The following is a 27,130-nucleotide window of genomic DNA, read 5'->3' on the forward strand; positions in this document are numbered from 1 at the left end:
GGACTCAAACATACTACTGGGGAAAATGGCAAAGGGCCAGGCAGTATTTCATGTGCACAGAGTCACTATGAGTCAGACATGTGTCTGTGCTCTTCATTTTGCAAATGAGGAAACGAGTCCAGAGAAGGGAATCAGGTAGAATAACATGGTCAGTCAATAGCATGGCCAGTACTCTCTTGACTTGAAGTTCAGGCCTTTGACGCCTCATTGCTTCTGTGAAACTATGCAACACTGGGGCATGTGGATAAGAACATCGCTGGTGCTGCTTGTCAACACCCTCATGAGTGTAGTAGAATCCCAAGTCGACAGCACCTCTAACAACAGCAGCTGCTCACCTGGGTTCCTCAGGTTTCTCCTCTGACTCATAGTGACTCTGTGCATAACAAAATGAAATAATGCCGAATCTCACACTGTCCTCACAGTTTCTGTTACAGCCACGGTGTCAGCCCATTTTCTTGATGGCTGACGGTCTACTCTAACAAGTCAGATGTCCTTTACCAGGGACTGATCTCTCCTAATAACATGTTGAGAGTATGCGAGATGGAATCTTGTCATGCTCATGTCTAGGGAGCACTCTGGCTGTACTTTTTCCCAGGTAGATTTGTTTGTTCTTCCAGCAATCCACTGTACTTTCAATAATCTTCTCCAACACCAAACCCCAAATGCTCTTATTCTTCTGCAATCTTCCTTACTCACTGTCCAACTGTCACATGCATATGAGGTGATTAAAAATACTACGGCTTAGGTCAGGCACACCTTAGTGACATCACAGTGACCTCTTTGCTCTTCCTTCCATACTTTAAAGAGGCTTCTGTTGCAGATTTGCATAATGAAATACATTGTTGATTTCTTGGCGGCTGCTTCCATGAGTATAGATTGTAGACCCAGGTAATACAAATTTCTTTACAACTTCCATCTTGCCGCCATTTATCATGATGCTCAATGGCCCAGTTGTCAGGATTTTGGTTTTCTTGACATTGGGTTATGATTCCAGGATGAATTCCTTGTTCTTCATCAATAAGGGTTTTAAGTCCTCTTCACTTTCTTTCTTTTTCTTTTTCTCCTACTTTAAAGAAGACATTTTATTGGAGACTCTTACAGCTTTCTCTTCATTTTCAGGAACCAAGGTTGTGATAGCTGCACATCACAGGTTGTTAATAAGACTTCCTCTAATCCTGATGCTGAGTTCTTCTTCCTGGAGTCTAGCTTCTCAGAATATTTGATACGTATACACATTGAGCAAGTACAGTGAGAATCGGATACAACCCTGACACACATTTTTCCAGATTTGATATCATACAGTATTCCCCTCTATTCAAATGACTGCCTCTTGGTCTATGTACAGATGAGAAGCAGAAGGTAGAAAAACATCAACTTTAAAAAAATATATTTGTACTATCTTGAAATTACCTCTGAGCAGCTGAAACTCTGCTAAAAGTAAAGCAACGTTGCTTTGTCAGCTGGTTCTCTTCCCAGTTCATCATCCATTCTGCTGGTGCTGGTTGCTTCTGCATTTTGGGTTATCAAATGGGGCTTGTTTTTCTCTTTCCTTTGCTGTCTCTGTGGATCACAAGAGTGTCCTATTCATTATGATGTTGTGTGGGTTTCTGAGAATCACTGCAGATTGTACCTCTTAGCTAACTAAATGAAGGCACAAGTGCAAGAGGCCTGACGGCCGGTTTTCTGAGTGTGAGGTTCCTTGGACACAAACACAGGAGGGGATTTTCTCTGCAGCAGCTGGTCTCCCTATTTTGGATTTTGCCGAAGAAGTTAGTTGAACTCTTTAAGGAAGTCTGGATTTTCTCTGTCTCAGGAAATCACTGATAACATCAGAGTCAGAAGGAGGTGAATAAAGTGGAAAAGAAAATTCCTAACAGTCAGGCCAAGATTCAGATTTCCAACTCCACCCAATTCTTCCCCCAGCTCCCCTTTGGCTGCTACTTGCTTCCCAGGAAGCAGGAGACAATAGGCTAGCTGACTTAATTTAGGTCTACATTTCAAGCAATTAAAGGTGAAGGAAGTACAAGTTGGTCACACTTGGAATTGAAGTACATACATTCCCATTAACAGATATGTTCTGGGTGTATGCTTTACCAGATGGATCTGGCTCTAAATGCAAACTAAGAAGCCCATTCATTTTTACAATTCTCTTGCTCTGTAAGTTTCTGGCTGGCCTTTGTTTTGAGTCAGTCACTCCTAGTTAAGTGCAAAGGTGTTACACTGAAGAGGAGGATAACATAGTAATTGAAGCTGGATTTGGGTCTATATCGCATTATGGACTGGAGCATGTCCCCCCAAATTATGTGCTACAAATCTTAACCCCTATGCCTGTGGTTATAATCCTATTTGGGAATGGACTTTGTTGTTATGTTAATGAGGCAGTCTTAGTGTAGGGTGTGCTTGGAGTCAATTTTGGCCTTGCTGTTAAGTACCACCAGGTGGGTTCCAACTCATGGCGACCTAATGTACAACAGATTGAAACACAGACTAGTCCTGTGCCTTCCTCACATTCTTCCTATCTTTGAGCCATTGTGTCAATCCATCTTCTCAAAGGTTTTCCTCCTTTTCACTGACTCTACGTTACCAAGTGTGATAGGCATGATCATTGTGCCAACCTGGCCAATAAACACACGTGGGGTTAATAAGGTTGCACTTTAATTGAAGGGCAAAGAGATAAATGGTTCGGCGAGCCTCGCCTTTCTGTCTCTTGCTCTCTGATGATCGGACCAGTATGTGGCTGCCTCAGCTTGCGAGCTACGCTACCTGTGGGTCACAGAACCCGTGGACTGTGTCGCTATAGTTTGAGGTTCCTTTGAGACCTGCTTTGCCACACTGCTGGTGTATACATCACTTGAGCTGGGGACTGTCGGATCCTGTCATCTGGCTGACTGTTGGTGACCTGCCCTGCTGTTTGCTACCTGTGGCTGGATTGCCTGTATTGCTCGACAGAAGACTCAACTATCTGGATCTTTTTCTTGCACCCAGCATCCCTCATGAATTGAAGGGCTGCGAGTGTATTAACTGTCTCATGGAAGTGAGTTGAACTGAGCCATTTATACTGCTCTGTGGACTAATTTGCTGTTTATTTCTCATCTATCTATCTATCTATCTATCTATCTATCTATCTATCTATCTATCTATGTAAAATCATCAGTGTCCTGGTTTTGCTTCTCTGGAGAAACCTGTCTAACACACCAAGCATAATGTCTTTCTCTGGCAACTATTCTTTCCTGGTCACATATCTAAAGTGTATCAGATGAACTCTCGTCATCCTTGTCTCTAAGGAGCATTCTCAATGGCTGTACTCCTCCTTCCAAGACATATTTGTTTGTTTGTTTTGTAATGGTCCAAGGTACTCTGAATATTCTTCACCAACACCACAATTCATTCAAATGTGTTGATTCTTCTTTGTTTTTCCTTATTCAGTGTCCAACTTTCACATGCATATGATGCAATGGAGAATACCAAGTCTTGGGTCAGGTGCACGTGAGTCCTCAAAGCAATCTCCTTGCTTTTCAATGCTTTCAAGAGGTATTGCACTGTTAGATTTATCCAATGCAATGCATCGTTTGATCTCTTGTCCACTGCTTTCATGCGTATTGATGTGGATACAATCAAGATGGAATCCTTGACAACTCAGTCTGTTCTCTATTTATCATGATGTTACCTATTTGTCCAGTTGTGCAGATTTGGTTTTTCTTTACATTTAGTTGTAATCCATACTGAAGCCTGCAATCCTTGGTCTTTGTCAGCAAATGCTTCAAGTCCTCCTCACTTTCATTGAGCAAGGTTGTACCATCTGCATATCACAGGGTGCTAATAAGCCTTCTTACAATACTGATGTTGCATTCTTCTTCATATAATCATGTTCTCTGATTATTTGCTCAGTATACAAATTGAATATGGTGAGAGGATATAACTTTGATGCACACCTTAATTTTAATCCGTGCAGTATGCCCTTGCTCTCTTCCCACAACTGCCTTCTGATCCATGTAGAGAGGTATCATATAAGTACAATGTAGTATTCTGGAATTCCCAATTTTTCTCAAGGCTATCTATAGTTTTTTATGGTTCATGCAGTTGAATGCCTTGGCTTGGTGAATAAAACACATGTGTGTAAACATCTTTCTGGTATTCTCTGCTTTGAGCAAAGATCCATCTGACGTCAGCAATAATATGCCTTGTTCCACATCCTCTGTTTCTTTTGAATCCAGCCTGTGTATGTACTGCTGCAACCATTGTTGAATTATCTTCAACAAAATTGTACTTTCATGTGATATTAATGATATCATTCTATAATCTGAGCATTCTGTTGGGTCACCTTTCTTTGGAATGGGTACAAATATGGATCTCTTCCTGTCAGTGGGATGAGAAGCTGTCTTCCAAGTTTCCTGGCACACACAAATGAGTACTTCCAGTGCTTCATCAGTTTGTTGAAACATTTCAATTGCTATTCACTTTGGGCTAATGCTTTCAGTGCAGTTTGGATGTTTTCCTTCACTACCATGGGCTCTTGCTCAGATGCTGCATCTTGAAAGGATTGAATGTGAACTTGTTCTTTTTGGTACTCTGTGTATCCTTTCCATCTTTTTTTTGGATCTTTTATATTTGAGTTTATTCTTCATTTAATTTTAAAACATTACTATAATTTAATAATCAAAACAATAGCAAACAATGAGTATATTATGATTACAGTCCTGCTCATATTCACTACTGCAAATAAAATGCCAGCAGTAAGCGATATTCATTGGCCCCCATTAAGAGGTCTGACACATGACCCCACCTCTGGAGTGTGGGTCATCATCCTCATATGCCTCTCCATTGTAATCATGCTGTTTTTACGTGTTGGGATCAATGTCCACCAGTTCTACTTGATCCGTTTTATCAGTTTCTTCTACATCCTTGTGCTCAGGTAGGAGTTTTCCAGCAGAGAGAGTTTATCAGTAGATAGAAAGTCATTCTCCGGGAAGTTCACCTCAATTTCAATGATTAGGATCCCCTTTTCATATGATCTGTGATAAATTGGCATTCCTTTATTAGGCACATATTTAATATCTTCATGCTTCACAATCTGACCTGGATGAGAAGTGATGCCTATGATTCGGTTGGGTAGAATAGATATTGGTATTTGGAAGCCAAACAATGCTTCAACAAGCTGTGTGTCCATACACATGGAAACTTCTCCTCCTCCTCTAGTGAAAACAGCACGGTCCTTCTGATGAAAAAATAATGCTAGCTCCTGGATCCAGTCCAGGCTCTTGGTCTCCTCCATCAGGGAATGTTATCTTCTGGCCATCTTTCATGCCTTTGTCAATGTGAACTTCTCGAATCTTCTTCTCATGAACGAACAACTTCCATTGCAACTTTCACCTTTATCTTTAGGGCGGATTGGTTCCCCCATGGCCTGGGACTCTATACACACAGACTGAATTGGCCAAACCATTATCTTTGCATTCCAGGACCTTGACAGTTAGGATAGCTCTCTACTGCTCCTTACTTACCACCTCGGCTTTCACATTTGTCACAAATCGCATTCTTTAGCAGAGTCAGTTTTCTGGTTGTGTCATTATGCAAATCCTCTGATGTTGGTGAGGGTTGATGCACCACGTTTCCCCCTCTCCTTTCTCTCTGCATCCGCCTACCACCTCCAAAGAACATATCAAAGATGTCCATCGGGGAACCCAAACCACCACCTACTCCACCTTCCTTGATGACCTGCTCACCTCCTTGGTCATAGAATTCCCCTTCCTTTGCATCAGAAAGCACTCATACACTTGAGAAATCTGTTTAAACTTATCACCTTCATTTGGATTCAATCAGGATGATACTTCAAGGCCAGCTTCCTGTAAGCATCTTTCAGCAATTGCTTTGTGGCACTGAGTTTGCGCCCCCCAAAACATCATAAGACACGGTTTCCTTCACCATTTTCTATGGCCATTGAGCAGGTCAAGCCAAGCCGGGGTGGGGCACCAGAGGAGCTGGTCACTGCGTGCAATTAGGGTAGCCCCTGCTCCTCCACCGCCCTTGAAGCATTCCCTCTTTTCTTCTTCTTCTTCATTTCATTTCATCATATATTTTATTTTCATTATTAGCATTATTATTTTGTAATCACATCTTATTTCATGGAAGTGTTTCTAGTATTACCTTTTCTTTCCCTTTAGTGACACTGATTTCCTGTTTATGGTTTTCCCTTCATTTCTTACTCCTGCCATAAAAGAAATGCCACAAAAGGGTAGCCTTAAAGAACAGAAATTTATTTCCATCTTCTTTTGAAGCTCTCTGCATCATTCAATATTTTACCCATAGAATCTTTCAATATTGCAACTCAAAGCTTGAAGTTTTAAAAGAATTCTTTCAGTTTAAGATATGCTGAGCATGTTCTTCCTTTTTGGTTTTCTAACTCGATGTTTTTGCACATTTCATTATAGTATTTTTTTAGTTTTTTATTTTTTGGAGGCTCTTACAGCTCTTATATCCATACATATGTCAAACAACACATATGTACATATTTTATCATCATTTTCAAAACATTTTATTTCTACTTGAGCCCTTGGTATCCACTCCTCACTTTTCCCTTTCCCTTCCCCAGCCTCCCTCCCCCATGTCCCCTTAATAATTTATAAATTATTTTTTCTCATGTTTTACACTGACCATTGTCTCCTTTCACCCACTTTTCTGCTGTCTGTCCCCCTGGCAGGGAGCCATACATTGATAATTGTAATTGGTTCCCCCTTCTCTTACCCTTCTAGTATCACTGCTCCCCTGATTGGTCCCAAGGGGTTTATCTTCTCTGGATTCACTGTGTTGCGAGCTCTCATCTGTACCAGTATACATGTTCTGGTCTAGTCAGACTTGTGAGATAGAATTGGGGTCATAATATTGGGGGGGGGGACAGGGAGGAAGCATTAAAGACCTCAAGGAAGGTTGTGTGTTTCATCGGTGTTATACTGCATTGTGACTGGCTCGTCTCTTCCTTGTGGCCCTTCTGTCAATGGGTATCCAGTTGACTACTGATGGGTTTTGGATCTCCACTCTGCCCTCCCCCTCCTTCCCATTGATATGATTTTTTTGTTTGTTTGGTTTGGGGTTTTTGATGCCTGATACCTGGTCCCATCAACACCTCATGATCGCACAGGCTGGTGGGCTTCTTCCATGTGGGCTTTGTTGCTTCTCAGCTAGAAGACCGCTTGTTTACCCTCCAGTTTTTAAGACCCCAGATGCTATATATTTTGATAGCCTGGTATCATCAACTTTCTTCACCACCTTTGCTTTTGTGTTCAGAGATTGTGTTAGGGAAGGTGAAGGTTACAGAGTGCCATGTTAGTAGAACAAAGTGTTCTTGCGTTGAGGGAGTACTTGAGTGGAGGCCCAATGTCTCTCTGCTGCTGTAATACTTTATAAATAAGTGTATGTACATAGATCCATTCCCATCATTATATAAAAATGTATTTACATATATACATGCCTGTATTTAGACCTCTATAAATGTTCTTTTCCTCCTATCTCTTTCCTCTATTTCCTTTTACTTTCCTCCTGTCCCACTATCATGTTTGGCCTTCTTTCAGGTTGTGGTAATTCCTCTTGGCTACATGTCTTTGACTGAGCCCTTCCAAGCATCCTATGCTCTCCTTGCCATCAATTTTAGATCACTTATTCTTCCCCGTCCCTAGATTTGCTGGCACCCCCTTCTATTTCCCCCACATCCCCCTGGTACTGTCGGTCCCATTTTTCTCTCCTCTGAAATCTTCTGTTCTGCTCTTTGACTTCGTCATTTCTGCCATGTACATTAGCTACTCTACAATTAAAAACAATTTGAGTCTCTTTTGACATCCACTTTGATGTTTTTTTCCCTTTTGTTTGTTGCTTCTGTTTTTTCTTTCATGTATGACGCTCTTGATGTAATTCCACAGCTCATCAGATCTTCTGTTTTTGTGTTAAATGCAATACATCTGTTCCTGAGATGTTCTTAAAATTCAAGTGGGATAGACTCAAGTCATATTCTGACTCTTATGGACGTGTTTTAATTTTCTTCAGCTTTATTTTGAACTTAAATATGAACAATTAATGGTTTTTCCTACAGTCAGCCGCTGGCCTTTTGTGTGTGTATGTGTGTGTGTGTGTGTGTGTGTTGATATTAAGCTTCTCTATTGTCTTTTCCCACATATCTAGTCAATTTGATTTCTGTGTGTCCAATCTGGAGAAGTCCATGTGTATAGTCACCTTTTGTGTTGTAGAAAAAAAAGATGCTTGTTATGAATAAATCATTAGTATTACAAAAGTCTATCCTTTGATTTCCGTTTCTATTTCTATCATGAAGGTGATATTTTCCAACTATGGTTTCTTCCTTTTGTTTACAACTTTTGTATTCCAAAGGACAATAATTTTATCAATGAATCTTGATTGCATATTTGATCAATTTCAGACTGAAATGTTGGTAGAATTCTTCAACTTCTTTATCACTAGCTTTCATGGTTGGCACATGAATTTGAAGAATAGTTGCCTTGATTTGATTTCCTTGAATTAAAATAGATATCTATCACAGACAGCAATGTACTTCGAGTTAGATCTTGAAATGTCCTTTTCTGAGGATGAATGCAATGCCATTCCTTTCGATTGTTTCATTCCAAGCATAGTAAGCCACATGATTTTCTGATTCAAACTGGCCGATTCCAATTCACTTCAGCTCACTAATGCCTGGAATGTCGATTTTCACGAATTCCATTTCATTTTTACAACTTCCAATATTCTTAGATTCATACTCTGTACATTAAAAGTTCTGATGATTAATTGATGTTTGCATCTGTTTCTTTTTATTTTGAATCCTGCCTTATCAGCAAATGAAGGTCCTGAAGCCTTTACTCTCATAGGTGTTACTCCATCCACATATTTATGGTTGACTCTAATTTGGGCAGGCAGCTCTCCCTCAGTCATATTTTGAGTGCCTTCCAACCCAAGAGGCTCAGCTTCTAGCACGATCTCCAGCAGTGTTTTGATTTATTTTCATGAGATTTTCAGCATCTCACAATGTTTTGATTCTGTCCATCACATTTCTGTGACTAATTCCTCAGAAGAGGACAGCCTATTTCTCCTTCATTGTCTGTTCTTAGTCTGGAAGCTCTGCTGAAACCTGTTCCCTTTCTATGACTCTGCTGGCACTTGAAATACTGGTGACAGCTTCCAGCATCACAGCAACACACAAGCTGCCACAGTAAAACAAACTGACGGACAGGTGGTGGTTTGCGATATAAAAGGAGCAAATGAACCAAGCAGAGGTGGGGAAAATAGATGCCAAGCAACCTGAGGGTTCCCGAGGAACAGAAGCTCAAAAGAAATAAAGACTTTCTCCAAGAGCCGTCAGGGAGAGAAAGTCTTCCACTTGAGCCAAAGTCCTGAATTTAGACTTCTAGCCTCCTAAACTATGAGAAAATACACCTCTGTTAGTTAAAACCATCCCCTTGTGATGGTTCTGCTAGAGCAGCCCCGGATAAGGAAGTCACATGATGAGAGCTGGAAAAGAACAAGCAAAAAACTGTGATCAGTGGGGAAAGGAAAGGTCATTGAATAGCTAGCCTCTATGTAAAAGAACATGAGACAAAGATTTAGTTGTTCCTGTCTGGCTCCCAAAGAGAAAGTAAGTTAAGTGTTTACTCTGCTTAGCCTCCCAAAGTAGGTTGTGGATTATTTAACAAGTTCACTTATATGTCTAAAGTTCTTTTAACCTAGGGCAACTGCCACTTGTAATTCATTTTTATCTTCCTGTGATAGAGAATGCTTTGGCAGACTTGACACCAGCAGTCTGGATGTAATGGTGATTAAGGCCAATGTTCCACTGATGCATTATTGTGCATGAAACCACCCCCACATTTAATGCTCAACCCAACAAGTCTTTCACTGTACAGCACACTTCAGGAATTCAGGTAGGGATCCACTGGAATATTTTGTTTGTTTCGTGGCCTAGAGGGAGATCAGTCAGGGATATTTGGCTGGTGAAGGGGCTGGTGTGGAGAGCCCACCCCAACTTTATTCGCATGTCTTGATTCTCTGGTAGTGTTGGCTGAGAGTCCGATTTCAACTGGGACAGTCAGCAGAGTGCTGACACATGATATCACTACATGGGTGCCTCAGAGTGGTTGAACTTATTACTTTTCATGAGATTTTCAGTATCTGCCAATGTTTTGATTCTGTTCATAAAATTTTTTGTGGGTAATTTCTCAGAAGTGGACATCCTATTCTTTTTTTGAAGTCTGTTCTTAGTCTGGAAGCTCTGCTAAAACCTGGTCACTTTGTGTAAACAGGCATATCTGGAGCCCTAGGACATGTTTCAAGAAGGTCCAGTGAAAACTGCAAGAATTTTTATAGCTTATTCTCTGTAGTTAACAGAATGTCATTTTTTTTCACATTCTATTGGTTGACCAATTCACTGAAGGCCAACCCAGACTCAAGAGGAAGACAATTCAATTCCATTGCTCTATGAAAGGAGTAACAATGACTCGGTAGGCATCTTTGTATCACAGACAGACAGAGCTCCTGTCCTGTAGAAGACAGACAATAACCATCTAAACAAACAAACAACTACTCACTGCCATCAAGTGGATTCCAACTAATTTCAAAACCAAACTCACTGCCATTGAGCCGATGCCAACTCAGAGTGACCACATAGAAAACACCCAAATCTGATGAGACACATACACACACACACACACGCACGCACACACGTACACCTGATCATGCATGGCTCTGTGTCCACACATGGCTGCCTTCATCACTGTGGGTGAAATCCTTTTGTTTGATTGAGTTGAGAGGTTGCTAAGTGATGTCTAATCATTTATGCTAGTTCAAGCAGAGTATTGGCTTCGCTGCTCCTTTTCTTAATTTGCTGTCTCCTGATCCTTCTTTAGAATTCAGCCTGAAGAGCTCCTTCTCAGAAATCTTTCTTGACCATCCTCATCCGAATTGGATTTAGATCTTTCTCTCCGGACTCTCTTAATCATTCTCATCCCTAAACTAGCTCCTTCATCACTACCCTTATATTTGATGGCAATCCTTGATGATTTTCCAACAGCCCCCCACCATCAATGACTTCTGAATGTAGTGGACATGTGTGGCTGTGAACAAATTCTGGCACTTAGCAGGTCCTCTCTGTGGTAACTACAGATCCAGAGGTGATTGACATCACTCCAATCACTTCCTGTGCCCATAGATACTGAGCGAGTCATTAGCACTGCATGGAGCGTTCCCACAAATGCCTGATCCTGCGTCATATTTGTGATAGGAACTTTGTCAAGTCTCCTGTTGTTACTCTGATGCTTGACACATAGTAACGCCTCAGAATTGGATAAGTAAATACTGCGGGTACATGTGTTGACCATGTAGATGAAGTTGTGTCAGCAGAATGTCATTTCTTTTCTTGATAGGGCCCCCTTAACATTTTGCCTGGCTGGGCCAAGACGTCTTCCTTTAAGGAACAGTGGGGGAAGAGCCAAAATGGGTCCCAGTGCACTCCTTTACTGAAAGCCAGCCAGCTTTGGTGTGGCTCTGTTCATCTCAGTGCCAGTCTGAGGCCTGAGGGCAAGAGGTGATGCCAACAACACAGGGTTTGATCTTTTTCTCGCCTGTTGAAAGATGACAATCTCAGTTTTCTGCCACCTGTGATGTCATTTGGAATAACTGGTAGCAGCCTATGAATGGGGCCCTCTCGACTTAGAACTGTCCTGAGAAGACAAGCCTTGTCCTCTATCACTTTCTGGAAGAGGTAGCTGACAACTCCACAGATCCTTTCTAGGAGGTTTTCCCTCCACTGTGGCATTCCCGGCACAGAATATGATTTCTATAGCTAAGATCTCTAGCGCAAAAGAGACATAGGCTTTGGAGTAAGACATAATTGCCTTTGAAGGAAATCTATTTGTTAGTGTTAATTTCCTCATCTGTAAAATGGGAATATTGATTACAAGCTTTTGGGATATTCTAAATGCAATTCCTACCACATAATTGCTGAGAAGATTGTAGCCTCTGCTATGTTCCATATTGACTTTTGGGTTGAACAAAGACCTCATCAATGCCTTTCCCTTCAGTATGTCTTTCTTTTTTTAGGTTGTTTTCCTTGATCGGGAGCATGGTATGCTTCCAGTTTTTTCGTTGCCCACACCATTACTTGGGTTTCTGAACTCTGGTCACACAGCTGCCTCATTCCATTACCCGCAGCATCTGAACGCCCTGGCCTCCAGCACAATGGTGCCACTGTAGCGACAACCCTATCTTCTCCTTTAGATTCTGGCCTTGCACCAGGCTGAGAGGAAAATGCAAGGGAGCCAAGTATTATTTCAGAGTGGAAGCTTTTAGTAAAAGTCATAATTCTGTGGAGCTGTTTGTTTAGATTTCACGTGGTGTTTTGGTTGACTAGAGCTGCTGTACTAGAAATACAAGTGAATGGCTTTAACAATCAGAAAGAATCTACGTATAGCCTCCTCTCTGGGGGAGGCACAGCAGAGAAGAAGGCGGGGGGAGACGTCGGACTGTGCAATATATGACATAATAATAATTTATGAATGATGAAGGGTTCATGAGGTAGGGGGAGTGGGGAGGGAGGGGAAAAATGAGCAGCAGATATTAAGGGCTCAAGTAGAAGGCAAATAGTTTGAGAATGATGATGGCAACAAATGTACATATGTTCTTGACACAATGGATGGATGTATGGATTGTGATAAGAATTGTACGAGCCCCCAATAAAATAATTGAAAAAAGAAAATTATTTTTATTTCACAGCTAGCTAGGGTGGCGAGAAGTATAAATTCAGGCCTCCGGTCTAGGGGAAGACTACTGTCTCCTTTCAACAGCTGTGGGCTCGGCTTGCCTTAGAGGTCTCATGGGTCCTGCCGTCGATATGGGAGGTTTGCAGTGCAGGAACCTGCCTCCAATGGATGGACTCCATTCCGGGCCCCCCTTGCTTTCTTTCTTTTTTTGAATAATTTCACTGGGGGCTCGTACAATTCTTATCACAATCCATCCATGGTGTCAAGCACATTCGTACATTTATTGTCATCATCATTCTCAAAACATTTGCTTTTTACTTGAGCCCATAATATCAGCTCCTCATTTCCCCCTCCCTCCCACTTCTTCCCTCCCTCACGAACCCTTCATAATTGATAAATTATTATTATTTTGTTATATGTTACACTGTCCAATGTCTCCCTTCACCCACTTTTCTGTTGTCCATCCCCCAGGGAGGAGGTTATGTGTAGATCCTTTTAATCGGTTCCCCCTTTCTACGCCACCTTCCCTTCACCCTCCCAGTATCGCTACTCTCACCACTGGTCCTGAAGGGATCATCTGCCCTGGATTCCCTGTGCTTCCAGTTGCTATCTGTACCAGTGTACATCCTCTGGTCTAGCCAGATGTGTAAGGTAGAATTGGGATCATGATAGTGGGGGGAGGAGGAAGCATTTAAGAACTAGAGGAAAGTTATACGTTTCATTGTTGCCACCCTGCACCTTGACTGGCTCAGCTTCTCCCCACAACCCTTCAGTAAGGGGGTGTTCAGTTGCCTGGCCCTCTTTTCTTAGTAGGAAGGAGGTCCCTGTACAGATTTCTCTCTCATTTTATCTCTTGTAAGAGAGAAAGGATTACTTAAGTAAGGACTTGAGTATGAGTGGGACTTAAGTTGTGACTCAAGAAACATCCCACACCGATTCTATCTCATTAACATATATTTTTGTTGCCTTTGAGATATTACCAATAAAGACCTTATCTACAACAGAACAGAACACAGCTGGGTTCACATGCATATAAGGAAATAGAAAATATAATGGGTCGGGTCAGGACCCCACCCCACCCCCATTGTTCCCTTTAGGGATCCCTGGGAGAGTAGTAGTGATGAGTTAGGCTGAAATCACAAGGTCAGCAGTTCAAAACCACCAGCAGAGTATAGAGTTACAGTATTGGAAACTCATGGTGGGCAATTCTACCCTGTCCTACGGTTTTGTTTTGTTTTTTTTGGGGGGTGGTGGTGGCGGTGGTGGTTAGGCTCGCCTTAGTCCTGAAAATAGCATCCTTGTGTCTCAATACTCTAAAGTGGTCTCGTGCAGCCGATTTGCCTAATGAAGTGCATCTTTTGATCTATGGCTGCTGTTTCCTTGAGCATCACTTGTGGATCAAGCAAGATAAAATCCTTGACAAATTCAATCTTTTCTCCATTTATCAGGATGTTACCTGTCATTTGTACTATTATGCGATTATTTTAATATTAGGTACATTTCTTGTATGATTCAATTATGCTAATCCTAAACCACTCAACAGGAGTATGGTCCTCACTGGCAGGGGCAATTACTAGTAGGTGCTTAGTACACAGTTTGAGAATCACTGAGTTAGGGATTAGAGTGAAAAGAGAAGTTATCAAAGAACACTGAGAAGCAATGAGAGAGGAAGGAGAAATAGCCATAAAATGTAGTGTGGCAGTTCCATAATGTCCTGTCAACTTGACTGAAGGAGTGGAGTCTGTCAATCAGGTCATAGCCAATGGCGTATCTCTGTGGGCATGGCCTTCTCCTGAGGGTTCTGGGAACTCCTGTTTTCCTCCCTGAAGCGAGGACTCACACACACTTTGCTTCATCTTCCTGCTGACAAGATACTGATGGAGCCAGAGCCCCAGAGCTGAAGGAGCCATGTGGAGACCCAGACCAGTGCTGAGATGCTTCCACCACCACTGGAACTACAAGACTTTACACCCACGGGCCTGTGGTCTTCCTTCATTTGGTATCACCGCATGTGTTGCGTGAGTCTGAAGAGGAATTTATAGGCCGGTATTGCACATATGGGCCAATATCAGACTTAGGAACTTGATATGGACTGGGCTGGGATGTTTTCTTAATATACAATTTCTCTTTGATATAAAGCTCCTTTTTACATACATATGAGCATCTCTGGATTTGTTTCTCTAGTCTACCTGGACTAACGCATGGAGTGTTAGAGAACTCCTGGCAGGATACTGTAGGAGAGGAAGACAACAGGATGTAGGCCACAGAATAATTTGAGGACTTTGGGGCATTCCATGCCCCAGAGCAAAAGAGTAGTTAGGTTGCAAGTTGAGTATGCTGGCGCCAGCTCCTTCATGTAGACTTTCAAGCTTTAAGGAACTTTCGAAATCAGGACCCTGGAGCTTACATGCAGAGATTCAATTTCAGTAAGTGGGACTGAAACTCAGCATTTTAACAAGCATCACAGGGATTGTGATCCTGGTGGACCAAAGGGAAACACTGGAGTGCCCTATTAATAACTCAATTCAAGGGTATGTCAGTAATTTAGCAGTTCCACTGCACTGTATGGTCAACTATAGTTTCAATGCCACAGTCAGAGGAAGTTCCCCAATGGGGGCACTACTGTATTTTATGGAGGACTGTTCTTCACAGAAAAAGGAAATGGATCCCAAAGCAGAGAGAGGAGTTCTCCAAAGTCTCACATGAGCTCTTTCTGAAATACTCTTAAGTCAGATCATTCCTTCCTGTATTTCTGTGAGTGAATTTGAGAACCTAAGGGCAGGCTGGCTTCTCCAGGACAGCTGTCTTATAAAGGACAGAGACCACCTAATTAATTTCTTGTTCCCAGCACCATCAAATACAGCATCAACTGCACACAGGACACCTCCCAGATGCTCAGTAAACAGATTTGGGTCCACATAGAACTCTCAGTGAGACTCCCTGAAGATGAATTGGGTTTAGAAGCTTGCCAAACAGGAGGAAGGCAGTGAGCCTTTTTTGAGGGTGTTTGTGGAGGGTGGGCGGCGGATGGGACAGGGACTAGATTGTTTAGAACCCATCTCAAGGAGGAACATTAGCTTCTTGGCATATTTTTGGTATGTTCAGATATTCAGCTGGACTCTGGCCCCACTAAAGTGCACATGGCACAAGGACAGGATATTTTACCTCTGTTTATTGCTCATTCTCAGTTCCCTAGCACAGTACCTGACCCACAGGCAGACAATCAGTAAAGATTTAGGGATGAAAGAATAAATTAATCTCTTAAAATTGTTTATTTGTTTCAGGCAAGTGTAAAAGAACCAGAAGATTGCAATGTTTTTTAACCTCTAGAGAAGAGTTCCAAATAATTATGAGTTAAAAATATATGAAAATCTTTGTGTTAGTCACACAATTTCATGCCAACTTCATAAAAGAATGAAGGGGTGCAGTATAGCCTGACAATCAGGTCACAGCCTGATTGATCCCTCTTTGTGGGCATGGCCTTCTCATGATGATTCTGGGAACTTCCTCTCTCTCCCTGTAGGTGGGCCACACATTCTGCCTTACCTACCTGCTGAGGAGCCACATTAAGAGTTTTGAAGGAACCACGTGGAGATCCGTCCACACTATCATTGAGCTGATTTCATCGTCATTGTATCCACAAGACTTTGCACCCACTGGCCTGTGATCTTCCTGCATTTGGCATTGTTCCATGTGTTGCGTGAGTCTGAAGAGGAATTCATAGACTAATATTGGACTTTATGGACTTGATCTGAACTGGACTGGGATATTTTCTCTCTATAATTGCTCTTTGATATAAAGCTCTCTCTTACACACATATGAGGGTCTCTGAATTTGTTTCTCTAGTCTACACAGATGAACACAATCGTATATTTTCTGAAATGTTTCTCCAAAAGTCAAAGACTTTTCTATCTATTATGGAAAAGAAGGATGTCTGCTGTTTGGCGCACTGTCTTTTCCTTTGTCCTGTTCAGTTCTATCATGAGTGACATGGAGAGACTACAGATGGCCTATCGTGAGGTTCACAGATGGCCCAGAGCTGGGTAGCAAGTGAAAGCATTGGCTCAGAGTTCCCAGTTCTCAGAGAGTAATGCAACCTACGAGGATGTGGCATAACAGGAACAGAACAGTGGCTGACTATTACCAAAGAACCACAGAGGGGTGGTCTCCTTCAATGGCAGCAGCTGGAGGAAAAGCTTTTAGGGTTTGGTTCATGCAAACCTGATGGACAGTCCAACAGCATCCGACATTGCTACTTCTAAGGACTCATGTGACTTCAGACCATCTTTCAAAGACTTGTGCCCAGACAGCAGGAGACATAGTCCACACCTGCACACCCCCACTCTTTTTTTTAACCTCTTAGAGCCCTATCATTCTAGGCACCCAGACAAATAAAAGACCATTAAGAAGGTGACTGGACAAGGAGGGCATTTTTAACCCTTCATATGGGGGACAGTGGAGAGACGTGGAGACAATTTGCGTGGGTAAGAATAGAGTCTGGGGAATGTAAAGGAAACATGCAAATCGTAGGGCAAAGGGCAGCCTGCTTCTTCACATTCTTTAACAACAGAGTTAGGACAATGGATTGAAACATCTTCAAGTCAGATCATTGACTCAACACCAGGGAAAGCTTTCTATGACCTTGCTTATTTATCACTAGATTGGACTGATTCAGTAGGCATTGGAGTTGTTTACACAGTGACTGATTGACCATTTACAGGGAAGCCATAGAAGGGAGTCAAATATGTGAAGAGATTGAACGTGTTTTTTCTGGTTTCACGTAATCCTGAACACAGGTCTGTAATCCTTTGCGAGTTGAAAAGGTGACAGGTGACCCAGACACATATATGCACATTTCATCTACCATTAATATGGGATTGAGTTGGCATTTGGGTCCAAAATGACCATAGCTTTCAAATGTCCTTGTGGCGTAGGCTTTTAGGCTTGGTCACGGAATGTGCACTAAGGAAGCGGATTCTCTAAAGCTGATCCTTTGCCAGAGAAGGCTCACCTGCTCCTTACCCTACCCTCTGCCCAGACAAGGCATTTTCACTTACACGTCTAGGTATTTAGGTCAGGCTTGCTCAAGATTATTTCCCAGTATGTTGAGAAGGGATCAAATGTAGACACCTGATCTTTCAGCAGCACTGTCAGAGCTGGTAGAAAGTTGAAGTTTTCCATTCCCTAAAGAGCTACTTTCTGAGAAGCACACAGTGACAGTAATATCCTGTCCTATAGTGTCACCATGAGTCAGAATTGACTCGATGGCAATCAGGTGGAGATTCCTTAGAGCAGTCTGTGCTCTGGGCCTTGGGGTATCTTGTCCTTTACCTGAAATATTTTCACCATTGCTCGCTCGCCTCACTTTTATGTGCTCCGATTTTGTAAACTATGGCCTGCAGGGGAGTGCCTGGGGAGTGCAAATGGCTAAAGTGCTTGGCTACTAATTGAAAGGTTGACAGTTTAAGTCCACCAGAGGTACCTGGTGATCTGTCCCTCCCCCCCCCCCAAAAAAAAAGAAAGAAAGAACCACTGAGAATGCTAAGCAGCTTAGTTCTATTCTGGCATCCATAGGGTTGCCATGAGTTGGAGTTGACTGGAGAGCAACTGGTCTATAGGATAGAAATTCAAATGAAAGAAAAGTTTATTTAGTGAAATATAAGCCCCCCTTTCCCAGATGATCCGATGTTCGTAGTTCCTTCCTCCAGAGACAACTGCAGTGACTCGCTTCAGAGTCTGTGTGCACACATACCCAGGAATGTCGATATTTGCATAGTCTTGGGACTTCCCATCTGGCTCTGCCTCGCAGTGTGTGTGTCCTGTTGCTTTCTGTTCATTTCTCCAGAATCAGTCCCCTCCCCCGCCTGCTCTCTTGCGCAGCTTTCTCATTCTTTATTTCTCACCTGCTCTCACTCAGTTACCTTGACCTGGCACAGACCCTAATTGGAAACCGGAAGTAGAACATATAATTTAGAACGAGAACAGTGTTTCCAGTTTCTATTTCCATTCTTTATTTTTCTAACCCTGTAAAATTCAATCACGCCTGTTTATCTGCTACTGACTCATCATATTCCATGAGCAAGCCATTTGCATTTTTTTTCACAACAGCATCTTTATCCTCAGGATGCTGTGGCAACTTGTGTTTTCAGATTCTCAGAAAAAGTCATAATAATAAAACCTTTCCATCCTGAGCATCTAAAAATTGGATTGAGACCAAAGCATAGGGAGGTATTATTACAGAAGCAAAACAGTTTACAAACTAGACTGCTGCATTGAAGATTAAATCCTGTCGATTTGGAATTCATTCATTTAGGGCATATTTCCTTTCTCCCCCCCCCCGCCCCCATCATGGCCACATCCACAGTTCACCGAATACATCATCTCCACAGAATATGTTGAGATGCAGGGAGAAAATGTGACCATCAAAGAGAGGAAATGATGAATTGTATCTTGGAAGGGGAGAAGCAGCAAGGGAACATGGAGCTAGATCTGGATGGCTGACTGGCAAATTTTCAGGGGGACAATGGGGGAAGGGTATTTCAAACAGAAGGAAAAACAGGAGAGGAGTGCAGAGTCCCCGCAGTCTCCTGTTTGACCAAGATTTTTAAGTGTGCTACTGGGTTAAATCAATATTTAAGGCAACTATTCAGCACCACTCTATAAAGTGGATGGGCGGCAAAGACTGGGATAGCAGTTGCAAGCTTTTCCATTCCTGCTACTGGAGAAGTGATGAAGGGGTGGACAAAGGGGAGGATAGAGTGGAGGGTGCAATGCGATGAGCTGGCTGACTTGGGGAGCATTTAGAGTGAGCAGAGAAGGCAAGTGGAGGGGGAGAAAAAGGAGGTAGCAGCAAAGTGAGCTAGGGAACAAGCCCTTAGCATTTCAGAAGTGGAAGGGGCCTCGAGGATCAGCTGTTTAATTGTTTTGGGGTGACCTGGAGACTATTCTGACTCATAGAAACCCCCTTCACAAAGACCATCTTCACAATTGTTGCTAACTTTGAGCCCTTTGTTGCAGCTGCTGTGTCGATCCATCTTACTGAGGGTCTGTCTCTTTTTTCCTGATGCTCTAGTCTTGTAAGCATGATGTGCATGATAACATGTCCAAAGTATGTCAGACTGTTTGATACTCACTTCATGAAGAGACCACTGAAGATATGGGTGCTATAGCAAAGTGTAGTGAAGAAATCAGATGGTGCCTGGCTATTAATATGAAACCCAGAATTGATTAATTTATACAATCAGCAAGTAGAATAAGGGTTTCTGGGGATAGAGTGGGGGGTAAGTGGGTAAAGTAAAAGGGAGCTGATGTCAAGGAGTTCAAAAAGGATGAAAATGTTTTGAAGCTGATTGTGGTAGCAATTGTACAATACTCCCTGATTGAACTATGGAATGGTGTGATACCTATATTAGCTCCCATTAAAGTAGTTTTGGAAAAAAGAAAAAAAAGTATAGTCTCTGGGGTCCTAAAGGCCATCTATGTATCAACTAAGTTCATGTGGAAGAAGAACACAAGCCCATGTGATCCAAAGATGACAAAAGATAAAATCCAAATATGATGAAGGGAATGATATCAAAGCTTAAATTGTGAACACTCAATTTGTAGAAGGCTATAATGGACAATGGGAGCCCCAAACCCATCTGCAGAATACTTATTTGGATTACACCTCTGGCAGATCTCCTCTGAGCACAGTGGAAGGATGTGAATAGCCTTACTGTAAGAGACTATTGTAAACGTGATCATTGTGGATGGAACTAAAGTATAAGAGGGTACCTGGTCAGCTGAGCTAACTCTTGACCCATTCTGGATTTATTCTAGGTTTAAATATATCTCACTTGTTTCTCTCTGGCTTATTTTAATATTGCCAGTGTTCTTTTCTTCCCTCCCCCCTTTTTAATCTTTGGTAATTTTCCAGGTATATGAAGCAGAGAAGGGGTGGATATATATATCCACAATAACTGATATAATGGCTTGTTGGGGATACAAGGGACAGGGGAAAGTTGAGGGGAATAGAGGACAAATGGGCATACAGGAGGGGGAAGAATGCGCTGGAGCGGATTGTGGTGATACATAGACAACTCTTTTTAAATATGACGGAACTATGGAAGTATATGATATGTAAATATTATCTTAAAATTATAAAACAAACAAAAATTAAAAAAGTATGGCCAATGAAGGCTCACCATCCCTGCTTCCGAAGAGCACTTGCTGTACATCTTTCGAGATGTATTTATTACTCTGGCAGTCCACCGTATATTTATGATTCTTCACCATCACTATAATTCAAATGCATCAGTTCTTCTGCGGTCTTTCATATTCATTGTCAGGTCTCTCACACATATGAGACAACTGAACTGCCTTATTTTGGGTCATTAGGCGCATATTAGTCCTCAAAGTGATATATTTGCTTTCTAATACCTTGATGGCATAGTGGTTACATGTTGGGTTACTATTCTCCTGGTCACCAGTTTGAAATCACCAGCAGCTCCATGGGAGAAAGACTGGACTTTCTACTCCTGTAAATAGCTACAGTTTCAGAAACCCACAGGGAGTGGCTATAAGTCAGCATTGACTCAATGGCAGTGAGTTTGGCTTGGTTTGGAATACTTTAAAGGTATATTTTTTTCTCAGTAGATTTGCCCAATGAAATACATCATTTGATTTCTTGACTGCTGCTTCCACCAGCATTGATTGTGGATTCAAGTAAAATGAAAGATTTGACAACTTGAATGTTTCATTCTTTTATCATGATGCTGTATATTTGTCTAGCTGTGAGATTTTAGATTTCTTTATATTCACTTGCAATCCATACTGAAGACTGCAGTCGTTAGTTCTTTGAAATTTCAGCAAACATGGGTCTGTCATATACATTAGAAGGTTTGTTAATAAGCCTTCCTCCTATCCTGATGTTAGCTGTTTGTTGGTCATATATCATATGTAAAATATATCCCTCATATATAGGTTTATGGATATATATCTATTATAGATATCATATATCTTCTTCATAAATCATATATCCTATTCATATATAGGCACATAGATATCCTATTACTGACAGCATTGCACTTCAAGATAAAACCAAAACAAAACTCACTGATCAAGCCAGATTTGTAAGGTAGAATTGGTGTCTTGATAGTGTGTGCGTGGGGAGCATTAAAGAACTAGAAGAAAGTTGTATGTTTCATTGGTGCTATACAGCACCCTGACTGGCTCATCTCTTCCTTGTGACCCTTATGTAAAGAATGTCCAATTGTGTAGAGATGGGCTTTGGGCTTCCCTCTGCACTCCCCCTCATTCACATTAATACGACTTTTGCTTCTGGATCTTTGATGCCTGATACCTGATTCCATAGAAACCTCACAATCACACAGGCTGGTGTGATTTTTCCATGTGGCCTTTGTTGCTTCTCAGCTAGATGGCTGTTTTCTTTTTTTTCTTTTTTTTGCATTTTATTAGGGGCTCATACAACTCTTATCACAATCCCCACATATACATACATCAATTGTATAAAGCACATCCGTACATTCTTTTCCCTAATAACTCTCAAATCATTTGCTCTCCACTTAAGCCCTCTGCATCAGGTCCTCTTTTTTTCCCCCTCCCTCCCTGCTCCCCCCTCCCTCATTTGCCCTTGGTAATTTATAGATTGTTATTTTGTCATATCTTGCCCTACCCGGAGTCTGCCTTCGCCCCCTTCTCTGCCGTCCCTCTCCCAGGGAGGAGGTCACATGTGGATCCTTATAATCAGTTCCCCCTTTTCAACCCACTCACCCTCCACTCTCCCAGCATTGCCCCTCACACCCCTGGTCCTGAAGGTATCGTCCACCCTGGATTCCCTGTGCCTCCAGCTCCCATCTGCACCAGTGTACAATCTCTGCCCTAGCCAGTCCTGCAAGGTAGAATTCGGATCATGGTAGTTGGGGGGAGGAAGCATCCAGGATCTTGGGGAAAGCTGTATTCTTCATCGGTACTACATCGCACCCTGACTGACCCATCTCCTCTCCTAAACCCTGCTATGAGGGGATCTCCAGTGGTCGACACTTGGGCCTGGGGTCTCCACTCTGCACTTCCCCCTTCATTCACTATGGTATACACACACACACACACACACAGACACAGACACACACACAAACATATATATATATATATATATTATTTTTTTTTGCATGATGCCTTATACCTGGTCCCTTTGGCACCTCGTGATCGCACTGGCTGGTGTGCTTCTTCCATGTGGGCTTTATTGCTTTTGAGCTTGATGGCCACGTGTTCACTTTCAAGCCTTTAAGACCCCAGACACTATCTCTTTCGATAGCCGGGCACCATCAGCTTTCTTCGCCACATTTGCTTATGCACCCGTTTGTCTTCAGCGATCGTATCATGGAGGTGTGCAGCCAATGATATGATTTTTTGTTCTTTGATGCCTGATAACTGATCCCTTCAGGACCACGCGATCACACAGGTTGGTGTGTTCTTCCATGTGGGCTTTGTTGCTTCTGAGCTAGATGGCCGCTTGTTTATCTTCAAGCCTTTAAGACCCCAGACACTACCTTTTTGATAGCTGGGCACCATCAGCTTTCTTCACCACATTTACTTGTTCACCCACTTTGGCTTCAGCTGTTGTGTCGGGAGAGTGAGCATCACAGAGTGCAATTTTAATAAAAGAAAGTATTCATGCATTGAGGGAGTGCTTGAGTAGAGGCCCAAGGTCCTTCCGCCACCTTAACACTAAACCTATAAATATATACACATAGATCTATTTCCCCATCCTCATATATATATTTGCATATACATGTCTTTGTCTAGACCTCCATAAATGCCCCTTGACTCCCAGCTCCTTCCTTCATCTCCCTTGACTTTCCTCCTGCCCCACTACCATGCTCCGTCACCACCTGGGCTACAGCTATACCTCTTCTCTATGAAACCTTACCCTTGATCCTTCCCCACCAGGCCTGCCACTCCCCCCTCACTACCATTTGGGGTCCCATGTTGTTCCCTTGTCCCTGTGTTTGTTAACACCACTTCCTTACCCCCCTACACCTCCCACCCCAAGTCCCCCCCCGAACTGTCGGTCCCATTGTTTTTCCTCCAGATAGTTCATCCAGCCTGCCCTATTCAGACAGCCCTGTGGAGACACTAACATGCACGAAAACAAGACAGAGGAAAACAAAGCAACAGTATACAACCAGACAGCAAAACTACAAAAACAAACCACTGACAAAGAACAAAACAAAGCACTTCACAAAAGAAAAGCTTGTAGTTAGTTCAAGGATCGTTTGCTGGCCTTTAGGAGCGTTTTCCAGTCCAGTCTGTTGGGGCACCACGCCCTGGCCCCAAAGTCCACTTTCAGCATTCCCTGGGGACCTTGCCACTCCATTCCCTTGCTGTTCCGCTGCACTCCCCCAGTGCTTTGCCTCGGTGTGGTGGGATCAGGTCAGGTGCAATTCCCACACTGTGTCTCCGGTGCAGTCCCCTGTATCGCCCTTAGTCACTGATTGGCATCATTTCTCATAGTGGGGCCAGCCATGTTGTTCTCTCTGTGGACTGGCTGCTCTACTCAGGAACATCATCTTCACGGCCTGGTGGGCCAGGCTGTGCTCCACTCTCTCCTCCTGCCCCTTCATCTTCTCCTGTGTGCTCTGATCAGATATGTTCATCTCCCGGAGCTGCAGAGTCAATGTCGTCCTTTGGAACAAATTCTTTTCGGGGGAGGGGCAGGAATCCACTTAATTTATGGTGCTGGGGCCAGCCTCCCAGACCTCTCCACTGGTTCCCTACTCCACGCCGGGATATTGCATTCACACCTTGCGACACTGGGTTGAAGTCTGGTCCCACTTTCCCTGTGGAGATATAAACAATACCCTCCCCTTGGGTGGATTAGTGCCCCATGCCCCCACTACCCTTTTCTTCCTTGTATTCATCCTTTTGTTTTCCTTTCCCCACCTCCTCCACCATTGTCTACCATGTACATCCCTGGTTTTGGTCTGGTCTCTTCCATACTACACAGTCTTCACCCCTAAAATGTTTGTATGCAGTAGCTTTTTTCCCTATGCCACTTTTGCTTTTGAAAAAAATTTTAATTCTTGCCTCAGCGGGCTCATGTTGTACTTGTCCTTTTGTGCCTGACTTACCTCGGTTAGCATGATTTCATCCAGTTCTTCCCATGCCGCTATGTGCCTCATACGTTCATCACTGCTTTTTAGTGATGCGTAGTACTCCATTGTATGTACATACCACAGTTTTTTAATCCAATCATCAGTTGATGGAAATTTGGGTTGCTTCCAACTCCTTTTAATTGTGAACTGTGCCGCAATGAACTTTGGAGCACAGATGTCTGGTCTTGGTTTGTTTCTTGCCTCTTCTGGGTATATGCCCAGTAGGGGGATTGCTGGGTCATATGGTAACTCTATTTCCATCTGTTTTAGGTATCGCCAGATTGATTTCCATAGTGGCTGTACGTACTTACAGTCCCACCAGCAGTGGATGAGAGTTCCTGTCTCCCCACAGCCCCTCCAACACTTGTTGCTTTCTGATTTTTTGAATTGGGATACCTTTAAGGGTATCAGGTGGTACCTCATTGTTGTTTTAATTTGCATTTCTCTTATGGCTAAAGATCGGGAAAGGAGCTATTCTCTTTGCTTTATTTTTTAATAGTTGGATATAAAGGAGAGGAAAATAACAGGCTGAAAATTAAAGTGAAATAGAAAATATACTTATAAAAGCCCCTTACTGCCAAATTACAAAATCGGAAATGATTGGTATAAATGACTTTCATTGAAGGAAGAATTAGCTCTCCTACAGACTTCTCTTTTGGCAAGAACACCATTGTACTTCGTCTAGCCACTTTGGCCAAAGAATGTTTTTTCCCTGCAAAAACAAAGGTCCACTTGGCTTGCTCCAGGACTATATTTCCCTTTTTCTCACCTGTATTTACTCTGGAATCTGGCCATCTCCCATGAGCATACTAAATTAAACTGATCGATGAAATGGTATATGTGTTCATTTGTTTTAACTTGACTCTCTGATAGCTTCATCCATTAAACTTTCAATGAAGGTGTAATTATTTTTAAAAATATAAATTAGAAAGTGTGCTGGCAATTCATAATTACCTTGGACTGCTTCAAGAGGAACCAATAGAGGTGGCTTTCTTTTCCTTTCCACTTTGCATTGGTATTGCTTTGTTCCTGTTTTTCTCATGTAGGATTGATTTGTGCAAATCCCCTTTATCATTGGAAGTGCTAGGATTTATGCAGGAGCAATGTGGTCTATATTAGGTCTTTTAGGAAAGAGTGGATGGATGGCCTAGGGTTTTCAACTCCTCATTTCTACTCTTCTTGGAGAAGAGCATTTTTGTAGTCAGAGAGCATATTTGGGAAAGCAGGATTTTTCTAGTGCTGTGTTTCATGCCAGTGCGGGGCCATTCACTGTACTTCCTATGGTGTCAACAGACTCCTCCCCAGGAGAAGACACTTTCCTTCTCTTCTGCTCTGCTTTGATGCCCACTGAACAGGGTCTTCTCTGTACACCCTCTCTGAGCTCTGCAAGCAGTATTTGCAAAGAACACTGGAGTCTTAGCAGACATTGCTGGGGTGGGAAAGTTGCTCATCATACTTTTCTTCCCATGAATTTCCTTCTATTATTTCTCTTGATTGCTTCTGAGACCTCTGGATCTATATTGTTACCCTTGATGTCTTGTGTTTTCAACTCCTTTCCCTCTCTTTCTGTGTACCAGCTGATGTGGGGATTACGTGATCTTCTATTCAAGTAAGCATTTCCTGAATTCTACTTTCTGCCAGGCATCATACTATATATATTGCATTTTAGAGTGTTTTTTTCTGCTTATGTGTATTTGTCCTTTTTAAATTATAAAAGTGATACATATTTATGGCAAAAATATGAACAGCTCAAAAGAATATAGAACCAGAAACACCCCCCATCTCACCTCAAGTGCCCAGTCACATTCTTTAGGAATAGCCATCATTAACAACTTCTTGTGTATCCTCCCAAATAATTTCTATGCTCATATAAAGGCATGTACACACATGGAAAATGCATTAATATACACACATGTGTACATACATATACACACATGCACATAGGTACCTTGTGAAGAAAACAGGTTGAAGCACAATAGAAGGTTAACGTATAAGTCAGCACATGTGATCCTTATGCTTTCTTTAATAGCTGCATGGTGGAATCATATCTCTGGAGAAGCCCTGAGGTTGTTTGCTTTGCTTGGAAGGAGAAGTGGCCAAATGTGCAAATGTGTGAGGAGGCATAGTCAGAAAGTTCCTGGAAAAGTTTAATTATCTTTTCATTAAAATTTCCATGAACTTTTTGAAGAGGCTGTCTCTTTTCTTTTTTTTTTTTTGAGGAATCCCCCG

The 27,130-nt window shown here is 42.3% G+C and overlaps 1 long non-coding RNA gene and 1 pseudogene across 1 annotated transcript in view; one reads left to right on the plus strand and one right to left on the minus strand.

Annotated features, from left to right (window-relative positions):
• Positions 1-18,197, plus strand: part of LOC142434326 (uncharacterized) — a 67,202-nt gene extending 49,005 nt beyond the window's left edge. The window contains exons 2-3 of the long non-coding RNA XR_012781143.1: positions 14,621-14,767; positions 16,273-18,197. This is a non-coding gene — a long non-coding RNA (uncharacterized LOC142434326). The remainder of the gene's footprint in view (positions 1-14,620; positions 14,768-16,272) is intronic.
• On the minus strand, positions 4,758-5,925 carry LOC142434571 (dnaJ homolog subfamily A member 1 pseudogene; annotated as a pseudogene).
• Positions 18,198-27,130: the final 8,933 nt, after the last annotated feature.

This window comes from Tenrec ecaudatus, chromosome X (genome assembly GCF_050624435.1).
Source record: "Tenrec ecaudatus isolate mTenEca1 chromosome X, mTenEca1.hap1, whole genome shotgun sequence".
In the NCBI taxonomy this organism is placed as follows: Eukaryota; Metazoa; Chordata; class Mammalia; order Afrosoricida; family Tenrecidae; genus Tenrec; species Tenrec ecaudatus.